The 14,892-nt window shown below is 38.5% G+C and overlaps 1 long non-coding RNA gene across 1 annotated transcript; it reads right to left on the reverse strand.

The window, feature by feature from the left end:
• Positions 1 to 5,687: 5,687 nt before the first annotated feature.
• On the reverse strand, positions 5,688 to 14,553 carry LOC108504409. Its single transcript, XR_001877100.1, has 3 exons — positions 14,518 to 14,553; positions 13,148 to 13,230; positions 5,688 to 5,838 (listed from the first exon to the last, which is right to left on the reverse strand). It is a non-coding gene; the product is annotated as an uncharacterized LOC108504409 (long non-coding RNA).
• Positions 14,554 to 14,892: the final 339 nt, after the last annotated feature.

A 14,892-nucleotide genomic window follows, 5' to 3' on the forward strand; every position in this document is an offset into this window, starting at 1 on the left:
CATGTTTTGTAGAAAGAAAGATACATTACTGATTTAAAAGCTAGAAAGAAAAAAAAGGAACTTCTTATAGGAAAATACCTGGTTCATTAAGTTCGGTCACCTAAAGATAAATTTTGTAGTGGTTCTGACAACTTCTCGTGTTCCTTCTCCAGACTGCCCCTAAAAGTCTGACTGAAATTACTAGCACTGTTCTTCTAATTTCTAAACTTAAGTATATTAATTCTAGTTTATATCCACTTGCTTTTGTGTCAACATTTTATCCTGAATTAATCAGGTAGGATTTTTTTTCAGAAAAGACATAATTATATTGTGGGATTCAGTACCACAAGATTTTGGAAGTATAAAAGGATAAATTAGAAAATGTGGATTTACATAAGAAATACATAAACTCAAAACCTGAACAGGAAGTTCATCAAGGGCTATTAAAAACTTTATGAAGTTCCTGAACTTCAGAGAATGAAAAGTAGTAAAAAATACAATTCTGCACCCGTCAGTCATTGCCACAAGCATCCAATACTAGCTAGTAGCAAAGAAAAGGCAATGGGATAGAAGATACCTCTGGACTGCCCATAAAAAGTATTTTCCATGTAAATATGAATAAGCAAAAGCTGTCATACTTAGTCAAAGATTCTTTTCCACTTAACTGTTTTCACTTTATCTAAATTACAAAAAAGAAAGCCCTTTACTCTAAGTATTGAAATATGCTGAAGGTCTCCACTGCAGTCACTGCTAGAATCTGTAGTGGAATGCCATTTTATTTTAGAAGAAAATAAGGGAGAGCAGTGATTAAACACTTTTTCTGTTTTCTTTCAATGAATTCTTGAAAAAGCCTCTAGATATTAAATAAGAGCAGCTAAAACCAGGACCATGATGCAACTGTTCATAAACAAGGCCATAAATAGCAACCTTTTGATTAGCCTTGTCCATGTGAAAGAAGTTTTCCTTTGGATTAATTAACTTTTTCAATAACTATACAGAACACTGAATGTGACTTGACAGCACTTGGTGTGACAGTAACAATAAGACCAATCTTTGCTTCTGAATCATGCACTCTAAATGTATTGCCATGGGAACATTTATCCCTTTACCCCTTTTATGCTGAGATTCATTCCCTTCAACGTGTCCAGATACATAAGGCTGTTGGCTTGTATATTTTAATAGCTGATGAGGAAAAGACTGGGGGGCCATAGGAAGAGAGAAAAGATGCTTATATAGCCTGGAGCAACATGTTTATGTTTATGAAAATCCCCTCACAGTGAACTATGTCTCCTGACTTGATCAGGCTTTCAGTGTTGCCCCTAAACTATGATCAACCATAGATTTTTAACAAGTATCAAAACACATTACCATATGGAGTTAGCAGGCAGGCAGAAAGTCCTGCCAGAAAATTATATCTCCTGACAGATATATTACAGCAACATCTTCTTTATAATTCAATGGGAATTTATTCAGGCAACAGGTGCAATGGCAGCCTCTGAAAAACCGATGCCAGCTCACATGTCCAAAAAGCAGTACATGCTTCTCCAGAGACCAAGGAAAGCAAATGATTAGGCTATTGGCAAGATTAAGGGCTAAAGGGTGTTTTCTCCTCTCAATGAGTATGTTTTACTATGCTTAAATAACAGGATTTCGATTGTTGTCACAGAAAACTAAATAGTAATCATAGAACCACAGAATGGTTTGGGTTGAAAGGGACCTTGTACATCCTCTAGTTCCAACCCACTCCACGATGAGCAGGGACACCTTCCACCAGACCAAATGGACCACAAGGGCTCTCTAACTGCAGGTTTCAGACAGCATGTGTGATTTCAGCTGTAATCTGGAAACAGTGGTATCACACTGTTGTGAATGAATGTTTTAAAGTCACTTAGAGAATTCTTTAAAGCACTCATTCATGATACACACCAAGACCAAAATGCTGATTTCTTTTAAGTTCTTAGAAGAATTCTTCAAATCCTAGGAGCTTTATCGCTCCTAGTCAGAGAAGGATACTCATCTAGAGATGAATGTCAAAGCTTTTTCCTTGCCTGGAAAAAAGTTTCTAATTTGTAGTTACGTATTGCTATTCCAGAATTATCTAAAATACAAATTTATACGTTTTCATCAAGGTATCATAGTTGTTTAATGAAGTAGAAATCATTTATTTACTTATAAATTACTGCTGTTCTCATTTAGATTTTTTTTAAGGGGAAAAAAAAGTCGTTGTTTACATCAAGTGACCATTTCTGGACTTTAATTCTTACGTGGTATTTTTGCCTTGCCAAGGTTTTTGTAGTATTTGTTATCTTGAAAACTTCAGCTCATTGGCTTAATTCTTTTCCTCCAGAAAATGCATCTATCCAATTTAGAGAGAGGCACAACCACTTCTAAATCACTACAAATATCCCTGCATCAGCAAAGTGCTAGCTGGGAGTTTCCCATCAGACTGTCTGCACAGACAGGTGCAGAGATCTCCACTATCCATAAACTGCAGGCTAAACGCCCAGGCATTCAGAGGTTTAGCTTTCAAGTTTGAGGATTAAATGCAGAAGAGGAGTGCATTTATTTTTAGAGCTGGTCACATATTCTCTATAGCATTAAAGATTATAGAAAAGCTCCTACCGACTACTGCCTTCAGTTGAGACTCATTGTTTTGAAATTGAAACCACATATATATAATTTTATAATACGCTTCAATAACAAAAGCTTATCTGGAGGGTAATGATGATTTTGAAGTAACATGTCTGAGAAGACTCTGGAGCAAAGAAGAGTCTTTCTTAAGTTTTCAAGAATAATTAACTAAATTAGGTATTTTAATTATGTTTCTGTGCTATCTAAATGTTATGAATGAAGTCTTCTTATATAGAGGGGTTTTCAGAAGTTAAACAGTTTATTGTTATATAACCTAAAAGAAAATTTAAAGATTAAAAAATCTGGAGAATTTTATCAAATCTCATTTTAAAAAGAAGGAAAACTAAGTGAAAATTTACCAGAAAGGAGCAGATGTTACTCTATGAAGCGACAGCAAACGAAATGGGAATTACAGCCTGAGAGGAGCTTCGCTCAGAGCCATAATTTCAGGCACTCAACACCCACAATTAGGGTCAGATTCAAAGTAAGTTACCTGATGTGTGAAATGTTAATATATTCCATTGGATTTTTTCCTAGTTAAAACCTATCTTTCAATATTAAAATGAGGAAAAAGGAACATACACTACTGTTTTGGGATGCTGAGCAGTCATTTGTCAGAAACTTTTCAAAATAAATTTTTAATATCATGATATGAAGATAAATTCAAACTCAGTATCTTGCAAAAATAGGACTTTGGTCTGCAAAATATCCCCTAATCGTTTTTTTAACATCAAAACATTTGTATGTTTCATTTCAATACTATTTTATATTTGAAATTTTTTTATTGTACTGTGTTATCATTGCTATTATAATGGAAGTTCAGAACAAAATTAAACAAAAACTATTAAAAAACCACACTGTCATTAAAAACAGACAAAAAGAAGACCTCGTTTCCTTCTTAGATATTAAAAAAATGTATGTCTTCAATCAGATTCAGAAAAAAAAGCAACATTCTTTTTCACAGTTCCCATCCTCCACACAGCTCAGCATGTACCATTTCTGCTGGGATTTCTGCGTATCCCAATAGAATGTCACCAAAAATGTACCTGTTCACCTGAAGTTGAGAGTCAATAAATATTTTATTGCTGGAAAGAATTGCCCTTGGATCCATACGGTGTTACTGTAATTAAGTGAAAAATATATGATTATTGCAGAGGGCGCTTGTTGCCTAGGTTTGCAGAATCTATCCCAGCAATTATGCTCATACATGTCATAAGTTGAAAGTTCCTTTAATAACTTGTTTGCTAAATTTGACTCCTACCTACAAAAGTGCTTTAATTCCTTAATTTGAAAAATACCTTAGCATATAAGCATCAAAGCTGTTTTAAGAGCTATAGAAGTGTCATCCACTATAAAAGACAACAGCAAATTAAATTGGGAGTGGGAAAGAGGAGGGAAAGATTATAATGGGTGTTTGTATAGACGTGTACAGAAAATCAGAGTATTGAGTCAGAAAGGCACATTTAGACTAAAGAAGGCTTTCTTTCAACCAAGTGTACTAATCAGGATTAACCCACTGTTAGATTTTGACTTGGCACTTGGGCTTATTTATGGGAATAGCAGTTTGGGTTGCTCTTAGGTCAGGGAAATCCAGTATCTGTCACTGGGAGACCATATGTTTCCCCTCCTAATTCAGACTCATCAGATATCAGTAGGTGACCAAATTTTTAAAGCAGCATGTCTAAAAATATCACAGTGAAGTGAAATATCTCCCATCAGAGATACCCAATGCAGAGAAAACCACGTCCTGGAGGTCTGGGGGAAGGACAATAGCATGAAGACACAGTTGAGTCCCAGTGAATGAGATCAGCCACAAGACAGAGAACGCTGCATTTCTGCAATGAATATTATTGCCTCTGGAAGAAATAAAAGCTGGATAGCATGCAATCTTTATATTTCTGAGAGCTTGAAATTGTTGTCAATCAGAACAAGGTGAACTGCCTGAATAAAAGACACTCCTCTCCCAGAAAAGCACAAAGACAAAACACCAAACTGGCAATAGAGCAAAGAAGAAAGAATTGATGCTCCCACACTATTCTCAATCTCTCTGAAAATTTTTTTTCCTACTTGTTTATTCTTGTTCCATCTTATATAAGTAATCAAGCAACCAGGCAAGATTTATTCTTGTTCCATCCTATATAAGTAATCTCCTACTTTAAGAATTATCAAAAGCGAGAATGATCAGTGCTGGAATTTCAGAAATTTGGTGTCTAATGACTTTTAGTAGTTCCTACATTTAATTACTCTTTTAAAATCCTTCTTAGCAGGGAGAACTGGATTAAAATCAGATTGTAGAGCAAAAACTTGGGAGTGAGTGACCATGCCAGCCTTCAACATGTGAATGTGATATACAGTGGCAAGCAACCATAGGCAGTAGCTATGATGGAATGAATTATATTTCAAAAGGGAATTTCACATTTCCCAAGATGCAACAGGGCATAATGCTGCACTGCTTCACACATATGTGCACAAGAATACAATAGCCTTAAAGATGCAAAAAGCTTCAAATAAGTTAGAGGATGCAATATCAATAATATCTTCATTTTAAAATATATTTCTTGTCTGTTAACTATTTTCCACATATATCCCACCTTAAAATTCAGTGCATGCCTACTAATTGTCTCGGTTTAATGAGACGGAAGTATTTTGCTAAGGAGGATGAGCCATGAGGAAGACAAAGCTCCTCCCTCCAAGCAATTGTAAATCTGAAATTAAGAGGTTCCAACTGAGGAAGCATGGAGAAAAAAAAAAGATAACTGCCCTTTATTAAAGGATATGTGTGCATTGGTAGAACAACAAAAATAAAACAAAAACAACTAAACAATAATCCTGTACCCAAAAGTCCCCTTCAAAAAGGAAACAGTTCAGCACTTCCCCCCTTTTGGTGCAATTCTAACCATGACCAGCAGGGGGCGCTGTTGGGCTCTGGCGGTCGCCGTGTGAGGGTCCCGGAGCACGGGAGGAGCCGAAATGGAGATTCCCCCAAACCGAGAAGGGGAAGGGGAAACAGAGGGGAAAAAGGGGCTCTTCCCACAAACTCACACTGTCAGTGGCTGGCTCTGGCCGGGACTCCCCCAAAAGTTCCTTTGCAGAAGGGCCAAGCCTCTCCGATGAAATCTGAACAAGTCCAGGCTGGGGGCAGAACAGGGCGCAGGAGAACGGAGGCGAACTGGGGCCAGAAGCAGCCAGATAACCCAGCCGAAAACAAAAAGAACCACGGAAATCCCTCTATGAGAAATAAAAATATGGGTTTATAGGCGTATCGCGAAGTTGTAAGATATCCAAGTCTCAGAGTGGACTTGAGTGTCAGGGTCTTTTTCGGCCGGTTAAGGGAAATATAAAATTCCTAAAAATTAAAATCTTTCAGGGCCATGTGAGAGTTTGGTACACAGGGGTTTCTTTTCTCTCTTTGGGCTAAGAACAAAGGAAGATCCATCATTTTTGACAGGGTATGGCCAGTGGCCAATTAGAAAAAAGGGAAAGCCCCTTTTCAGAGAAAAGAAACCTTTATAGGTAAAAGTGAATATATTAAGCTTATCTGAAAAAGGTGGGATTTTGTAAAACTATAAAATGCATGAAATTTAAACCCAAAGGGTCTTTTCTCCCCAAAGAACTTGGTGTGAGACTAGACCCAGCACGCTGAATAAATTCTTTCTTTTTGTTTCCTGAGTTTTTGTCGTCCTTCTAAATTCAAGGGAGAAGTTTTTCTCACAGCTCCACACACACCCCCTCCCTGAGTCAGGGCAAAAATGGAGTCCTCCCGTTTCCTGAGGAGAGAGAAAAAAATTCCATCACCTCCACCCGCACAGTCTTCTGAGGGCTATCAACCTGGAATGTAGGCTGTGGCCAGTTCTTTTGTGTGTGTCAATCACCCTAGGAAAAAGAATCACCATCCCCCTCCCTCGTTCAACATCCCCCTTTCATAATGATGCAGGGAAAAGAAAAAAATAATCCCACTTGTTTTTTTTACAAGTAAACCTATGGCATAATAAATTTAACAATTTATTAGATGGAGTGCATTGACGATTTCTCTAAGTCTTAAAATGAGCTAAATCAAAAATGGAGGAAGGTACTCCAAGAAACTCCTGGACAATTGTTTTTTCAACCAACTTCAACCCTTCCTTAAGCAGTCATGTTGCCTGAGAATCTACTGAAGGCAGAAGACTATTTCATTGTGGGATCTAAACATCAAGCAAATATTAATAGGCAATGGAAGACCTGGATTAAAATGGAAATAATTCTGTAATATCAGCTTTAGGCTTCTGCTCAAAGATTAAAGAGAAAGCAGTTCTAACAGGTAGAATCATTAGTGTCATTGCACAATCTCCTCAGAACAGGTTTATTAAACCAAAAAAGGTAGACCTGCATGCCTAGAAGAAAAACCTGCTTGTGCCATTCTGAATCTTCTCCAGTAAAATAAGTCCACCTTTGTAAATGAGGACAGAGGAAAGGAAACTTGAGATGCAGGAGAGTAATAAACTCCACGACATTCCCTTTATCACTCGAGTTTTCTTGAAGAGTGTTCTTTCCAAAGAAAAAGATATACCGCAAGTATTAAACAAAGTACTGTACTCAGTCATGGTTTTGTGATGCAATCAGGTTTTAAATATTAGCGGGACAGTAATCTTCCTTACGGTGCCCATAGAAATGTGTGTTTTCAGCAAAAAAAAAATAGACACAAAGTCTATCACATCTGACACTGAAGACAGAGAGCCCGTGCCTAATGGGCTGGAGAAAAAGTCTAAAAGCAGTTCATCTCTCTGAACTCCCTGAGCGACCCCTGTAATGCAGTTGCATCTAGCAAGACATATTGAGAAAAATGAGCAAGGGAAGAGTGTGTCAATGACAGTTAAAACTTGAGCACTTGGTCAGTTTTTCAAAACATTTTGAGGCAAGACATCAGCTTGCCTCCTAATTCATCTGAACAGCCTAACATGGCCACCTTCAGTACTGTCAACAGATTAATCTACATGCTGCCAAAAAGCTTAAAGCTAAAAATGTAGTGCTTAGCCAAGAGAGATCTAAATGAGATACATTATTTTCTATTTGTGTTTAGACACTATGTGCAAAACACAAATAGGTGTAAACCTACAGTTACTGCCAAGGCTTTAGCAAAGCTTATAAGTGTTGTACTTCCTACAGCCCTCAACAGCATCACATCCCCAATCTCCTTACACCACAACAGCATCAACAAGGAAGAGCAAGCACCCCAAGACAGTCATATTCAGACAGTGTGAATGAGACAGTCACATAACCCACTAGGCAAACTTAGGACAGATGCAGTGTCAGACATCTTTATTGCTGGGTACTGCTTTGAAAACAGTACTGGCTCTCCGAAACAGAAGAGATGACCAAGTGACAGAGGGATTACTTTGTTTCATCTAAACTCCAGCAGTCTTTTGCTTTCCAGGTTGTGGCCTCAAAATGTGGAACACACAAAATCCAAGTACAAATTCAGCTTAGTGAATTTGTATGTTCATTCAACATTCAGTGAATGTTGAAATATTTACCCTAGAAGTTTCTTATAGAAAACCCTGGCAATTTTGCTTCCCAGCTAGACTGCTGTCTAAACCAAAGCAAAAAAAACCCAAACAAACTAACAACAAAACAATGGGAAAAAAAGAAGGCAAACCATGCAGGATGGACAAGTCTCCTATGAATTTTGTTGCTTTTCATTCAACGTGGATACACAAAACGCTCCAGTTTTGTGTAGGTATGTCTTAGGGTAGGCATGTCCCTGTTCACTAAGAAAAAGGACCAAAATCACAGGAAGAAGATCAGGTTGGCCACTGTCTGCCCTCTGGCATGCTGAATACACCAGCCTGCCTGGTATTGAGAGGCAGCATCACTGGGAAGTCTGGTAAAAAACAGCTTTTCTTTCTGTTGACTGGAGCAAGTTACAATTAAGTTGGTGAAACAATCAAATTAAATGGGGTGTGAAATTTAGAGGGGAAGGGAGAGTGAGGTAGAAGTTTTTTCTTTGTATTGTTCACAAAGCCCAGCATTGGTAAACTCTGAGAAGGGGCAGTGATACAGTGACATTTTCCCACCCTGCAGTTCAGGACTCTATTTATTGCTCCCAGCTGTGAAGTAAACAGAATACTACATCTCCCCCGGCACATACTTTGTCAGCAGCAGCAGCAGCCTCAGTTGTCCTTTCTCTCTCAGTAGCATTTCAGGTAAAACTGAAGGAGTGAAATGACAGAGTCACTTCGGGATTACATCTGACTTGCCAAGCCTCTTCTACTGTCTGTGATCTGCAAATCAGGAAACAGATTGTTTTGTGCCAGGTTGTTTGCAAAGCTGGTAGGAAGAATTTGGTGGTTTGGCTATAGGCTCCCTGAACTAGGTTAAAATAAATTAGCAAGTTTTAGGATAAAATAACTTAGCTATTATTTTCTGATAACAGAAACAATTTCCTGAAGTCCCACTTCATTCTCACATTTCCCAGAACAAAAATGTTGCGTAGGTCTTTATATAATAAAGAAATGGACTCAGCTCCTCTATGAGATGGCAATCAAAGAGGTTTATTCAAACTCGGCACTCCTTCTTATCCCACATGACCTTGTAACCAATGGGGTTGTCTATTTCCGCGAATGTCCCTTGGGCTTCTCTGCCCTCAGTGCGTCCTCTGCACCTTTGGACACACCTCCTACACAAAAACATTTTTTGAGGGGAAATTGTCTGCAGAAAGAGCACTAGGTGTTTTGCACCCCTTTATTCCTTAAATTAAATGCCTGTAGTAATTATTAAGAGGCCAGCAAACTAGGAAAAGGATATTGCATCTTCCCATAGCAAGCAGGAAGAAAGGTCATCACTGACCTTTATATTGCAGTTCAGAAACCTTGAAACTTCTGTTGAACTTACTGGCACCACCCCACACACAGAGCCCTTTGAAAAGCAGATCTGTGTCTCTGTTAAGGTCAATTCTGCCAGCAGTCTCCTCTCTCAGGGCTGGAGAAACTCCCAGAAGTCTTCCAATAAATATCCCACAATGGAACAGAAGAGAGGGTTGGTGTTTTAGCTCTCTTGTGATTTTCCTCAGTGTTCAGTGCACTAAGCAATAAAGGGCAACCTTAAAATTACAAATCAGAGCTATATATCAACTCTGCTTGGCTCCACCACAGAAAGAAAATTCTGAACTACATACCTCCATATGCTCTCTTGCTCTCTGGCTGAGGACACCAGAACAACTGCTCTGCATTGAAATTTTGGCTTAAAAATATTGAGCTGTAATTTAGCACCTGCAGACTACTGTAGTGATGTTGCACAAAAGGCACACATTCTTTTTTCTTAACTGTATTTCTAAGCAGCTTCTTACTGCTCTAACCTTTTTTTGGGGGAGGAGGGGAAGGAGGGCATTATAGAGATTTCCCTGGCATTGAAGAATGCAAATTCTGCCACAGATTTCAATACTCGGGATTAGTTTTAGCATCAGGGTTAAATCTTTACCCTTCGTAGCCTGAGAGGAGAAATCTTTGAAAACTTGTATCAGTCAGATCACTGGGGTTTTTACTCCATTCTAAGCCTGGTTTTGTCCCTGAAGACCTTAAGAGTTATGAAGTATCATTATTCTTGTTGCAATATATGTTTGTACCTGGAAACACAGAGGTGAATTCTAGTTCAATCTATTCTAATTCTGATTTTAAAATAATAACAACCTTTATTATTTAACAGCCAGTTCATTCCTGAAATTCATTTAATCTTGAGATTCAAAGTACTGCCGCTCAGATAAAAAAAGTTTTAATTTTACCCAGAAGCAGACAGACTAGATAGGCAAAGCTTTCTTTTTTTCCTTTCCTTCTAATACAAGAGTAGAACAGAACTTCAAAACAACTAAGGCAGAGAGAAAGGTCCATAGCCTTTACTGTCACTTGTTTTGAAAGAAGAACGATTCCCCCCCAGCCCCAGCCTTCAAATCCTCAGCATTGAATTCAAGCCCAAAACATATTTCCTGCTGCAATTGGAGGAGGAGCTGAAAGACAACAGAAAAATCCATGTGCTCTGACATATTCACTTATCTTGAATCAATAGTCGTGAAATAGCAGTACTAAGCTCTCATCTCTGTGTGTAATAAATAGGGGAGATGAGGTGGACACAACACACCCACAGGAGTGCTATACATCATCCACTTACATCTGGGGAGCGGCAAGAGAAGAAATTAAAGGGTTTTACGTGATACTGTGATAATTCTACATGATTTGCCTTTTATCCCTTCTCTTTCTGCTGTTAGCAATGTCAGCATCACTGACCAATTAATGGACACTTGAGTAATGCTAATCAAGGCAGAGAACACGCCTATTCGATGCATAAAGTTGATTTTACTGCACCAACCTGCCTGCGGAGCACATGGAAACACAGGAAAGGCAGACACCGTGAGAAGCAGGGCAGACCAGCAGAGGGAGCCCCCGGCACTCCTGAGGGAAGGTGCATTGCCGGCACTAGCTCTGTCATTGACCAGCTGCCTGCATTTGCCCTCTGCATCTATAACATGAAGACAAAGGTGTTTACTGCAATTTTAAATGATTTTGGGATGTGAAGCATGCATAAAATCTGTCTGGCAGTTTTGTATCCCTACCAACAAGTCCGCTGTCTCCAGTTATAGGGGAAAGAAATAAAAATGAAATAGTAATGGTTTCCTGCACTATTTAGAAAATCATGCCACATCCCTGGGCCCTGAACTGCCTACTCATCTCTGCCGCATCCATTGACTACCAAATTCTGTTTAATATTTCATTAATGTCTTGGATGATGGACTAGAACACATACTTGTAAAATCAGCACAAGGAGAGGGTGGTGCAAGCAGGCTGAGGGACTGAATCAGAATCCAAAATGAACCTGATAGATTGAAGAGATTTATATCAACAAGATATATTTTGATAAAGACAGGCTCAAACCACTACACAGAGTAAAAAGAAATTGAAAACAGAAATACAAACTGGTGATGCAGCCATGCAACAGAAAAAGAGATGAGACCTAAGTTTGTAACACAGAGAGGATACGTACACATCAACCACTGGACAGTGCAGACAAAGCAGCAAACTGTAATTCCAAGTACATTAATGTCATGTCACACACCTCCTAAGAGTTATTTTTTTTGTCACTCAGGTGAGGCCTCGATATGTACCCAGTTTTGCATGGAGTGCTTGCAATAGCAAACAGATTGATTTGACATAATCCAGGAGAAAACAAGAGGACTAATCAGGGTGGGGGAAAGAATTAGGAGAAAAGTTAAAGAGATTGATAGCAAACACAGAGGTTTTCTATGAAAGGAGGGCAAGAGGCAGCTTATTTGGAGTGGTCTTAAGAGATTATGGTAACTCTAATCATCAGAATCATGAAACATGGAAATTGGCTGTGTAGGACTGTTGTGGCAGCTCCATAACTGGAAGCTATTAAGGAAAAGGTCAGTAAGGCATAATGTAGGTATGCTTGTCTGGGCATGTCAGAAATATGGTTTCATGACCTATTGTGGTCCAGAAGAGCCCTGCCTAAGTCATAAAGTGGAAAATTCATATTTTTATCATGTATTGAAAATGTACTATGTATGATGGGAGTTCAGTGTCATAAAATTTTGTTGTTTCATTTTTGGGGGGGATAATTTAAAGTTCTGAGAAATAACATTTATCTAGAGCAAGAAAAGGAACAAAAATGAGGACCAAGCATATTAAAGCAAGGGTAGGTTGAATCTTTACATAGTACTGAGATAGACGTGCCTGTAGCAAATGTGGATAGAGCCTTCCCAAATCTTCGTTCGCGAAGCCTCGCCATGACTGAGATAGAGATCAAAGAAAATGTAACAGCAGGCAACATAAGAAAATGTGAGCAGACAAGGAGAAGCTACATAAGCCTAGAATGTATGAATCTGTGCCAACACAGCCTGCTAAGTAGGACCTGGCAGATTACACTGACATGCACAAGAGAACTCTTGCCTGTTTGGTGTTTGTTCATTCTTTCCCTCATTCTTGCCCTCAGTGCGGAAAACATTCAGCCCTTGAATTTCAAGTGCCAGTGTTTGCCAGCCCCTTTTCTGATTGCTTCTTCTTTGTTAAAATTACAAGCTCTTAGCAGCAAGCACATTGTTTCATATTATGCTACAAAACACCCACCACTGTGCTGATATTCTAACAAAGACAGACAAGACAATGGTATTTCAAAAGGCTGATTAAGAGAAGCCATTACTCATCTCCAGGGTCTCAGAGAATTCCCTTCAGGAAGATAAATAGTGCTACAAATATAGGCCTTTGCGAATAAGGCACTGAGATGATAAGAACTTAATTTCCATAGGAGGAAAGATACACATTTGAGTTATAACTGCTTTTATTTCTTGTGTGGGAGCTTCCAGCCAGAATTTAGCTGCAGCATCACTGAGAAAAAAAAATATTTAAAAAGTTGAAGTTATATTAAAGCATATGGTATCTATACATTACTGAAGAGACTTTGGCAGTAACCATCATGCAATAAGAAAGTATGTAGTTAATGCAGAAGTCCACAAGCAAATAAGTTTGTTGAGGGATATGAAACTGGCCTAACTAACCTTGAATCTTACATGAATCTTCCAAGCTTCCAATCTTCCATCTTCAACCACTCTGCCTCAAACAGCTAAAACAAAGGCTCGCACTGGAAAAAAAGAAGAGACAAAATAGGCAGTTCATGAGTTTCTAAAGACTCATGAAGACTAGTTTCCCCTTAAGGATTTACTGGTATTACTGGAAGTTAAACATGTGCATCCAGAGGAGAAAATGACTTCAGGTGTATAATCTGCAAAAGTAATGAATGTTCAAAAAGACAAATAGATGAACACTGTGTGCTAAAGGGAGAAAGGGAAAGTGCAAGTTTATGTTATTGAAGTATTCTGCCTTCTGGTTTTAAGAATAAGGCCCATCTGGATTTTTGAGCATTTCACAACAGTGTCAGAAAAAGAAGTACTGTAAATAAAAGTTCCAATTTAAATGACTCCAGTATGTTTTACGTTGTTTGTGGCATTAAAATTCCACTGGGGAGGAAAGTTTGCAGGGTAAGTATACCTTCTACAAACATATATTTGTTTCTCTTCCTACAGCTTAAAGATGTAGCCATTATAAGAATTCTCATAGGCACCATATATACCAGTGTAACTAAGTTGACAGCCTTCACATACTGCATGGTATGTTTGACTTGAGTTCTTCCCAAAACTACTAGAACTCCATTATACAGAAAAAAAATTGTCTAAACAGTCCTAGCATCTTTTCCATTCCAATTCGGGAAGCTGGGCAATGGATCCTATTCCCAACTGCACCAAGGAGACTACTCTGAAAAACCCTCTGAAAAACAAGAACAAACATTAGATGTGAAGGAATTCAAGGGGGAAGTCGGGTTGAATTTCTGCAATCTGATGCAAGAAAAGTAGTGAGATTCTAAAGATCTCATTTTTTATGACACACCTCTCCAGTGGAAGAATTCTTTACTTTAAAATACTACCACAGGCTGATTTGCCTTACTTTGCCAACGCCTTCAGAAACAAAAATCACAATTAACAGCCAAGGCTGTTTCCATATTAAAACCTATTAAAAAAAGCAGAATTTCTGAAGAGTAATTGTTTCCTAAACAATTAAAAACTCAATTAGCAATTCCTCCTGCATTTTAAAAGACTTATCCAAAGACTTAGAAATGGCTATCAGCTACCTGGTTATTCAACAAGAAATGTCAAAATGTATCTCTGCAGATTTAAATTCCTCCTATTTAGAGGGAAAAAAATACTAAAAAACTAATCACAATGTTCATATACCTTATACTGTCAAAGACCAACAGGACCCAGAAATAAAGATTCCCTGATGTCAAAAAATATATAGAAAGCTCTTGAGACAGATGTCTTATTTAATAATTCCCTTTAAACCAAGAAAAAACCAGCCATTCTCAAGCACACACCTCATTTGGGTGTTCATCCAACCAAATGCAATTTCTACATTCTTCTTTTTCCCTGAAAGGAAATAAAGATCTCACAGTATCTTTAATGTGGGTTCTAAAGCCTGCTAAACTGAAACAGCAGAACATCCATGTTGCAGGAAATTAATTAACTGTGTAAACTGCCAGCATGTGGAGCAGGTGGCTGGACTTCTCCTAATAGACCATCATAAAGCCTGTGTTTAGATTTACTTCCTGGGGCCTCTGGTGGTCTAGTGGTTAGGGTGCAGGACTCTCACCGCTGCGACCCGGGTTCGATTCCCAGCCCCCTGCGCAGATGGAGCTCGTCAGCCCTGTAAGGCAATCCATCTAAGAGAAGGTCACTCTAAACAAACCTAC

The sequence above is a fragment of the Lepidothrix coronata genome, unplaced genomic scaffold, assembly GCF_001604755.1.
Source record: "Lepidothrix coronata isolate B3197 unplaced genomic scaffold, Lepidothrix_coronata-1.0 Scaffold163, whole genome shotgun sequence".
In the NCBI taxonomy this organism is placed as follows: Eukaryota; Metazoa; Chordata; class Aves; order Passeriformes; family Pipridae; genus Lepidothrix; species Lepidothrix coronata.